The sequence below is a fragment of the Triticum dicoccoides genome, chromosome 7A (assembly GCF_002162155.2).
Source record: "Triticum dicoccoides isolate Atlit2015 ecotype Zavitan chromosome 7A, WEW_v2.0, whole genome shotgun sequence".
Lineage (NCBI taxonomy): Eukaryota > Viridiplantae > Streptophyta > Magnoliopsida > Poales > Poaceae > Triticum > Triticum dicoccoides.
The window spans coordinates 368,073-377,565 of record NC_041392.1 but is presented as its reverse complement, the minus strand read 5'-3'; the positions used below and the strand labels follow the sequence as shown (position 1 = coordinate 377,565).

Below are 9,493 nucleotides of genomic sequence, written 5' to 3'. Positions count from 1 at the left end.
TGTGTAAGTGTATATTTGTGTGTAGGGTCCACCTCCTGTTTCCTTTGTATAGTTGAGGTTGTGACCCACCTCTGTACTTATATATACGTGCCTGGTGCACCGATCAATACATTAAGATTGCACAGCCCATATCTTGTCCTTCTACAGCCATTATTCGGGGCGGCCGCGCTGCCTCAACCTTCTTGGCTTTCTCGTCCGGGACATGGTACCACCACCAATCTGGAGTCCACTCGGCCAAATCAATCCCCCACGCCTCTCCGCTTCCTCCGCCATGTCCACCCACCAAGAGTGCGCAAGAGTCAAGACCATGGCGGGATGACGGCCATGAGTTCCGCGGCGCTCTTCTCCGTCCACCCCTCTGCCCACGACGATAATAGCCTCTGGATGGACTAGCAGCCGCCACAGAAGCACCCGCTCCGCCGCGGCGGTATCCTCCATCAGATGCTCCAGTGCGTCGTCCAACACTCCGGCGCATACCCAAGCCCCAAATGGCGCTCGAGTTCGTGATAAGGCCTCAACCTCAATGGTCTCCGCTGGCTCCGGAGTAGACCGCTTGCTCAATCGCCGGTTAATCAAACCGAGGAGAAGAAACATTTATGCCCCAGTCGGCCCACAGGTGCATTAGAAAGGGGATCATGTGATATTTGTGATGTTCTCGCACTAGTTGGATGCAAGTGACATGTGTTCTTCAACTTATAAATTTCTCTTATCTCAGGTTTGATCTTCTAATTGAATGGGTGGAATTCACACACTTGGATGGAAGGATTTGTGATGTGCTTAGATCGATAATCTAATTAAGCAATACATGTTTATAATTTTTTAGAAATGCACATATAAGTTTGGTTAGTATCTCTTCACCTGCTCGACGAAGCTTGGATTCGCCTTCTTGTGTGCTTTTAACAGGAATAGTGTAATTACTAATTATTCCAACCGGCAGCAGCGTTCTAGATGATCCAGGTGTGATTCCTCATATTAAAGTGATCCAGCAACACTCTAGATGGTTTCCCCAAAGATGATGCCTCCTCGAGGTCCACTTCTCTGCCGCCCCCAGCTCTGGTATAGTATGAAAATCCTATGAATAAATTTGAAGTTTACTATTTGATGCTTATATTTGTTGGTGCAGTCGTCCTTTTTGCAGGCCCACTCCTGGAGGATTTTGCTCAATTCTTCCATTTAGTCGAATGATTTGTCAATACTTCTCTGAATACATATGATGCTTAATATTAAATGTACCGATGGATCTAATTACGACTTCTGAGTGCATAATGTTTAACATGTAACCATTCATAATCTTTAAATGGTTAAGTAAGGCAAGAGCTTCTGACTAACCAAATTGATTTATATATCGTAAATATCCTAACAAAGAAAATGTTGATTCTACTTCTGTCATCATATGAACATTTAGCCTACATTCAAACTATAGATTTGTTAGGAGATAATTCCTCAGTCGACGATGACAAACTAGATAGATATCTATTGTACCAGTAGAGCGTGAATGTATGACCCCAAACACCTTTGACCCTTCTCCGTTACTCCTCCATTCCATAATTCTTGTCGTGATTTTAGTTCGGATTTGATCTAAACCTGCAAAAATTATGGAACGGAGGGAGTACTAGATAGTTGCATACGTTTATCTCTGGTAGCTATGAAAGATATGATGGGCACACCTCGACAAAGCACCGTATATCTCTAAGCCATATCCGTACTACCTGCACCTAATAAAATATCATATACATGAATATACTATATCTTGATGATTTTCATAATAGACTATACTAACACGTAAGTTGGTTGCGACACCATGAATTTCTCTTCAAAAAGCTATGAACTACGGTACAAATATTAAGATCTCTATACTCCAGGGAAAATGCAGTGAAGTTTTTATCTACTCAAGAATATGAAGTTCTTATACCACTCTAGAATATGACCAGCAAAGGGGGTCCTTTTAGACTTCTTAAATACAGCAGCAGCATAAAGCATGACAAGGTGCTCTTGCAGATCTTCGTACTTTTTCTCTCCTGTACTGCTGATCAATACTACTCGTAACATGAATTGCAGTTGTTTTGTTCAGGTAGTGAGGCTATTTTCCTGGTACTTAGACTCTGTGCATGTTGTATCCAGTTGAGAATATTTAGTAGTGGGTAGAATTTGTGTTGAGGCGAAATTTCTTTCGAGGTGTCCATATCCTTGATTAATGCAGGCATGTTTTGGGAGGGGCATCTGTGGACAAAGAACCCTTTTCTGTAGTTCAAATTTGACTTAAATACTGATACTTTACCGAGAAACACCATCCCAAAGGACAGGCACCGAATGTGTTCTTGAATTAATTCACAGGCTGAGAACGTCTTCACCCAAATTTTATACTTCAAGCGTACTGTGAAATCGAATATAGAGTCTGATTTGTGTTTATAAGTGTAAAGCAGTTCGCTACCTTTTTGCTAGGTGCAGGCTGCTATCGAAGTTAAGGCCTCAGTCATCATTTGCTTCACCTCATTTCGACGTGCGGCAAGGTAGAACGAAAATAGTATTGCTTCGCGTAGGCTTACAGTTTAATGCAAATTAATTCATACACTATCTGGCATATCTGGTATGTACAAGCCAATTACTTTTGTCTACAGGAGAACTGCCAAGTACAAGCCCACCATGCCTATTACTTTTGTTGTCATTCCACGTCTAAAACCAAACCAATTGATGAATTGAGGTAGACCTCCAATGGTGCATCCAAAGTATGTGAACAACCATTTTTTTTGTAACCTTTTTGGTTCTTCCATATGTAGTTTATATAGCTAATGATTCAAAACTAGCATGTTGATCTTCAACTTCTGAAAGAACTTTAGGCTAAAGTTTTTGTGTAATCCTAAACCTAACATCAAACCATGCTGACCAATTATGCAAGCATTTGCCTTATAGAAAAAGGTACTTCGTTTAGCAATTAACCTTTATCATTTTCCGACAAAATACACTTTATTGTTTGCGTTGATAGAACATCCTTGCGGCGGCTGCACCTGGTTCTACTCTAGGCTTGCCGCCGCAAGTGGTGTGTCTCGCTTAGTTAGTTAGTTACTGAATTGTTTTTGATCGATTCTCCATGTCTGGTTGAGATCAATGTGAATTAATTGATTTTGATCTTTGTTGCAGGGGGTCTAGAATGTGAAGAACCTACAAGGTGGCTACCTCCTTGTTTTGGAGCCTCCTCTAGTCCTTTCTAGTTCTAGTTGGTCCTAATTGATCTAATTAGAGATAGACCTAGATCCTCTTATCCTCATAATTAGAAGCCCAGTGTGTTTATAATCTCCTCCATCTAATTCTTCGGGGACGATTAGCTCTGGACGGTGAAGCACTGACGGATCGTGAACACCGTATGCTTACAACTCGTAGAGAGGCTGTGCTTTCGGTCTTCCGTTCGAGAGACTGTTCATGGACGGTTTGTGTAATCATTCATCTACAGTTTGAGGGACTCCAAGTATGATTCATACTGACTCGTCTTCTTCCGCTGCAACTCGAAGTCGGTAACGATCTGATCCAAACTATTCATTGCATCTTTGTAGTGTTCCTGGTTGATCATAGAGAGAATCATTTTTTATTTTCTACTACATTACTCAACACTAAGTATGCACCTTGCACTTCCACAATTAGTTTGCTTACAGCGAATTGAAATATATTGCCACAATGTTTATACGGATGCCCTTTATGCATCCATATTATGAAAGTTTAGTGCCCATACTTAGAGCCTAAATCCTGCTTTTGTGTTTATACTCTTAAAGATCCATGCATTTTAGCGGTTGGAGCTTGCAACACAAAGCTCATACGATACCTGAAATAATTTTAGTTCTTGCTTGGACAGTAACTTGTGGGCGCTGACATCGGACCGATGCTCCAGATCATGCATACATATGGAATATGTACAATGCTGAATTTCATTGTGCTTGTTCAATTTCTGAATGTACTCCAATGCAGGTCACCTTCTCAAAGAGTGGAAATCATTGTAGGATTTTTTTTTGGATTAACGGGGCTTATATATCTGCTGAAAGAGTTGGCAACCGTTGTAGGTTTTTTGAGTTCACATGGCTTATCTTCTCAAATCTGGTACTGGTAGAACTTGCACTTTGTACCTCCATATTGTGAGATGAACTTTCACTGAAACGAGAGACAAGTGAGTATATCAAGTTAGTGCTAAATAATAATTTCACACAAAAACAAAGGAACAAAAGTAGGAGAGAAATATCTTACACTAGTTCACAGAAGTTCTGCTTTGGTGGCATGTCCAGTTCATTTAAGCTTCTCTCAAACATTTCCAGAACTCGTGTTATAGTAGGGCGATACATAGGTAATACCTGTATGCACCACAGGCCAATTAATGTCATCTTTCTAGCTATCTCCGTAGTTTCACTTGTCACATCACATGCCTGCAAACCTTCATCTTGTGAAAAGTGGTCATAAATCCAATCTGGGAAATACTTTTCACTGGATTTTTCAACAATTGATTTTACATTTCTCCTGCCTCCAACCATCTCCAACAACATCATTCCATAACTATAAACATCTGACTTTGTTGAAACCACTCCGAAGGTTCTAGAATGAACTTCTGGGGCAATGAATCCAATTGTTCCTCTAGCACCACCAGTCATTGAAACTTTACTCTCTTTCGTATGACACAATTTAGCGAGACCAAAATCAGCAATTTTGGGGCTAAAATCACTGTCCAGAAGGATATTTTGAGGCTTGATATCGAAATGGATGATGCGTGTATTACAGCTATAGTGCAAGTATTGGAGGCCATGAGCAATCCCGAGTGCTATTTCATAGAGCCTCTCCCATCCTAAAACTTCTTTGGGGTTCTCTGAGTAAAGGAACTTATCCAAGGAACTGTTCGACATGTGTTCATATATAAGAGCTCGTTTTGATCCCTCCAAACAAAACCCAAATAAGGTAACAACATTAACATGTGATGTCCTGCCAATGCTCATAACCTCATCACAAACTCGCCCCCATTTCCTTTGGAGTCATGCAAGAATTTCACAGCAACTAAACGACCATCATGAAGTCTTCCTTTGAAAACCACACCGTAACCACCTTTTCCAAGCTCATTGCTGCGAGAAAATGTTATCTTCATTACATCCGAGTACATGTATCGTTTTGGAGCTAGGGATCCATAGGATGCTATCATGGCCTCGTAATTATTTTCATTGTTTCTGCTAGACTTGTTGCAAAGGATAAACCATAGTCTTCTCCCTTTTCTACGCCATGTCAGCATATAAATACATGGGAATAGCAAGGTTGCGGCTGCTGCTGTCGAAGAAAGCATATGTTACTTCCTTGCGTAAACTAATTAAAGGCTGCAGTATAGTAATTATGATTTGCAAGACCAAAGGTAGTTTAAATTTCCCTTTATGCAAGATTGCATGGTGGAAAAAATATCAACAAAGCTAAATTCCATAAATTCTAGTAGTACGTGCAAACTGGGAGTTGCTTCTCTGAAATTTTAGTTTAGAATCAATTTTCAATGATTACAGGCATGGTAAATTTTTGAAGTTACTATTTCATCATAGAAAAACACTATTAGTGGACCATTGGTATTTAAATCGTCACATATGAAAAGATGACAAAAGTTTTTAGCATACCTATTAGCATAATCTTCATGACGGCCCTCTTGCTACCTGGAACAAAACATCGCATTTATGAGTAAACACTGTGTCATCCAATAGTACTACATTGGTTCATTATTTTGCCAACCAAATATACAGAAGAAACAAATACATTGCAAGGCATTGAAGGACAATAGAACATGAACTACATATGTGACTTTCTTTTGATCGAATACAGTTTTGGCAAAAACAAAAAAAAAATTTGTGGCACATCTCTCACTTATTTTTTGAAGAATTCATATCTCGCTAGTCATCATTTAAAATGTATTCCATCTTGCCTGAAGCTGGGGACTCGGCAACAATGCCAGGCGATATCAATCATCTAAGTGAGTAAGATTGTTTTGTTGACGCGTTTGATTTGGTAACACAACCAATAAATCGAGGTGCATAAACAACCAATAAAATTGTTTTGTTGACGCGTTTGATGCAGAGGCAGGGGCTAATCCTCCTTTTTCTTTTTCGGAAAGAAGAAAAAGGGTTTTCAAGGCTTAAACTCTTTTCGGGGCAGAGGTAGGTAGCTAGCTGGAAGGGGAGCCTTGGCGTAGTGGTAAAGCTGCTGCCTTGTGACCATGAGGTCATGGGTTCAAGTCCTGGAAACAGCCTCTTACAGAAATGTAGGGAAAGGCTACGTACTATAGACCCAAAGTGGTCGGACCCTTCCCTGGACCCTGCGCAAGCGGGAGCTACATGCATCAGGTTGCCCTTTAGGCAGGTAGCTAGCTGACTGACCTCTCGTAGGAGCAGCAGTAGCAGCCGTGGGTGCTGGAGCTGGCGCCGGTTCAGCCGCCTGCTTGGTCTGTTGCAACATGGCGCTGCCAATGTAGAACGGGGACACTTGGTACCTCAAAGTGCAGCGAGGACCAGCGATGCTGGCGCCCTCCAAATCCAAGTGGGGGAACGTGGTCCACCACTTGCCCACGAGGCGTTGCAGGCAGTTTCGGCACTGCGCCGGCGACAGGTCCGGTGCGCACTGCGCCGCCGAGTACATATTGCGGTCGGGCCCTACCCAATGCCCCGTGGCGAAGAGCCTGGAGGAGTTGTCCACAGCATACTGCACCGTGGCGGTGAGAAAGCCGGTGACCGCCTGTTGGTAGGCATGGACGTCGGTGCTGATTCTGTCGGCGCCGGTAAGGAGAGGTCACCTCGCCGGAGTTGCCGGTGGGGTCGAGAAAGTCGTGGTCGTCGGATAGACGGACGTAGCACGGGCTGTAGTACAAGGCCACGTCCATACTGCGGTTGCAGGCTGTGACCGCGTCCCGCATGGCCCTGCTGACGCAGTCGTAGCAGTCGGGGGCGCTGACGTCGCCACGGCAGAGAACCAGGGCCCAGGCAGTGTCCGGCGCAGCGCCGAGGGCGCCGGAGGCGAATCGGGAGGGCGAGTTGGAGGCGTTCGAGCGGAGGATGCGGAGGAGGTATACGAGGTTGCTCTCGTATGTGCTGCCTGCCGAGTAGTTGCCTTGGCCTGTGCCGCAGTTTGCCCACGTCGTCTGTGCTGCGGCGAGCGGAACGAGCGCAAGGAGGAGCAGGAGAGCGTGAATGTGAATGGGCATGGGCATGGCGGCCGGGCGGGAAGAATGAAGAAATCGCTTCTTCTCCCAGCCTCATAAGAAGAAGGGCATCCCTAGCTAGCTAGCTTAATTTTCTGGGCTACTTCATTCAACTTTTTTTGTTTGTCCCTTGAGCTTTCTTTTGTTATACTATATGTTTTTGTCTCCTTGTTACATTTACATGCATGCAATGCAACCGGCCGTCGACTCTGCTGAGTCGACTATTACGAGGTAGGCCGTTTTTCTCGATCAAATAGTACTAGGTACCAGCTGCCTCATCTATCTTTCAACAACGACGTTGCACCTTATAATAATTCAAAAAATGTATGCATAGTTTGTGTAGTTGGTTGCCGTCTAGTACGTCTTGCCATTTGTCACATGTCCAAGCCGTCTTCTCTTAGCCGATCGATGCTCTTTACAAAATCCTTTTTTATTTTCGAAAAGGAGGACATACCCCCGGCCTCTGCATCAAAACGATACATGCGGCCATTTTATTAAAAAGGTTCATCAAATAAAGGTCCACAGTGCAGTACAATTCACAGAAGGAGCACAAAAAGCAAAAGAAATAGACCAAGCCACAACTGGTAATGAACAGGATCAGACGACTAGGCATCTATCCTATTAGTAAACCGTCATCCAAACCGGTTGTAAGTAGCCCGTGCTACCGTCTTCCATCGGTTGCACACAGTAACCAAAAGCTCCATGGAGTCCGTATGAGTGAGTAACAACCACGTACATATCCAAGCGGACGCCCTGTAGATAACCTGCAAGAAATTTAAAATATTTTGTCTGTTAAAGATCATATCATTCCTTCAATTTTATATAGCCCAGAAAAGTGTGCATGTTTCTATCCGAATACGTTCCACAGTAACTGATTCCAGTCCAGTAAGCCATGTCCCAAATAACATGTCGATGCTAACTGAAGGGCTTATGTTAAAGGCTATATGAATCGTACGCCACAGAAGCTTAGCGAGAGGGCAATCGATAAAAAGATATTGTATTGTTTCATCAGTACCACAAAAACAACAACATGAATTGCCTACCCAACTGCGCCTAAGCAGATTATCTTTGGTGGGAATCGCTTGCTTATGGACGAACCACATGAATATCTTGATTCTCAACGGAACTTTAATTTTCCAAATATGAATAGATCTCGGGATTGGGTCAGAATCAATCAGATCCAAGTACAAAGATTTTACCATGAAAGCCCCGTTCTTCGTGAGTTTCCAGTACTGCCTCCTCCTTCTTTGATAACAATGTTATTGTTCCAAAGTTAAGGTGGAAAAGCTGTAGGTGGTCATTAAAGAATTCATGGAACATTGGAATGAGATCAGCCTTAATGATGCGCCAGTATTTCTTGTAGAATTCTGCCGGGAACCCATCTAGTCCAGGTGCCTTATTATGCTTCATCTGGGATACGACCTCAAACACCTCTTTTTCCGTAAATGGCGCAGATAAAATCTCATTTTCGTCGGTCCTTAGCTGAGGTATGTCCCTGACTGCGTTCTCGTCATCCTTTCCACTCATTACTTTTTGTTGTTGATGTGAAAAGGCCTTGCCACTCAATACGATCGAGTTAGCAGCCTATCACATGTCATTATTTGTTAGACTATAAGTATCATACTACTTTTAAATGTTTGAGTTTTTTTGCGGGGTAAATGAGTTTTATTCCATTACGATAGGGTTATCGTCGAGAGACAAAAGTTCCCCAATAAAAGGTGGTCCTCTATGTAGCCACACAATAGTGTTGTGCTCAGTACAGCTGTATAATGCTAGTCAATCTGCAACCCTCTTTTGCTCTTATGTAGGGAAGCCGACAAATTGCACCTAAGATTGGATAGTAACCTCCTTTATAGCATTGTGTGCTTATGTTGTATTTTCTTAAAAGTTGGAGAAGACTAGATGGATACGCGCGCTTTGCTGCGCCATTTTTCTCTAATTATTGCACCACTTTTTTATTTAACATATATGGTATAACGTATTGTGCTTTTAGCCATAGACTATGGTTGCATTATTATGTTTACTAAAGTATAGCAAAGGAAAATGCGAAGACTAAAAAAATGGTAGAACATAACAAGAAAGTATGCCATTAGATAATTCCAGAGTGCCAGTATAATATTCAATAATACAACGTGTATTACCGGTAACAAAGAGGCTTTCCTTCTGATATCTTCAATAAAAATTCTTATTACTCTTACTACAGCGAGATAATACATCATGGTCGTGAGTACCACTTCGAAACTTCGGAAGTTCCATTACGAATTCGAGCTTCCTCATTGACTTTTTGTTACACCAACAAAT

The 9,493-nt window shown here is 42.5% G+C and overlaps 1 pseudogene; it reads right to left on the bottom strand.

Annotated features, from left to right (window-relative positions):
* Window positions 1-4,226: 4,226 nt before the first annotated feature.
* On the bottom strand, window positions 4,227-7,201 carry LOC119334593 (annotated as a pseudogene).
* Window positions 7,202-9,493: the final 2,292 nt, after the last annotated feature.